This window comes from Pinus tabuliformis, chromosome 3_2 (genome assembly GCF_031772625.1).
Source record: "Pinus tabuliformis cultivar Carrire ecotype Pingquan chromosome 3_2, CPIR1, whole genome shotgun sequence".
NCBI lineage: Eukaryota > Viridiplantae > Streptophyta > Pinopsida > Pinales > Pinaceae > Pinus > Pinus tabuliformis.
The window spans coordinates 1,195,091,416-1,195,092,288 of NC_142302.1; positions in this window are offsets into that span (position 1 = coordinate 1,195,091,416).

Below are 873 nucleotides of genomic sequence, written 5' to 3' on the forward strand. Positions count from 1 at the left end.
CGAAACACCCTATTGCCACATAATGATATGGAACTTGGAACTTGAGCACAAAGGAATCGTGTAAGAATTTAAGCATGAACAACACTTTGTGCATAAGAACAAAAATATCATTGCCACATATGATATGGAACTTGAGCACAACTGATACCTATACTTGCACTACATCCACATCCATACACATGGCACAATTTGTGATATGACGAAGGGATGGATCAACACTCCTATGAGTATGTGTCTTAGCGCAATAGGGTGTGCATAATATACCCTAAAGTCTCTTATATTAGGGTTATTCACACAATTTCTTTCCCAAAATGAATTAATACACAAAATTGTAATGTAATTTTCTCAAATAAAAATAATTAAACTCAAAAGTTTATTTTATTGGGTTGTAGAATGATTAAGATGAGAGGTTTATTTTACAGTTCAGTATGATGTGTAATTATGTATGTTCCTCATCAAAGTTGAAATTTTACTCGTATAAATTAAAAATCCAAAAAAAATAACTATATAAATTATTTAAATAATATCTGCTCATAAAAAAAATTGCAAATGACAAAATTAAATTATGTATGTTCCTCATCAAAGTTGAAATTTTACTCGTATAAATTAAAAATCCAAAAAAAATAACTATATAAATTATTTAAATAATATCTGCTCATAAAAAAAATTGCAAATGACAAAATTAAATCCCTCTTCATGTTAGATTCATATTTAAAATAAATCTATGTTAATTTATATTACAATTGAAATTCACATAAAAATAATAAAATTAAATCTCTCTTCATATTATCTATATTTAAAATAAATCTATGCTAATTTATATTACAATTGAAATTCACATAAAAAAATTACTTATTTTCCTTAATTATAAAT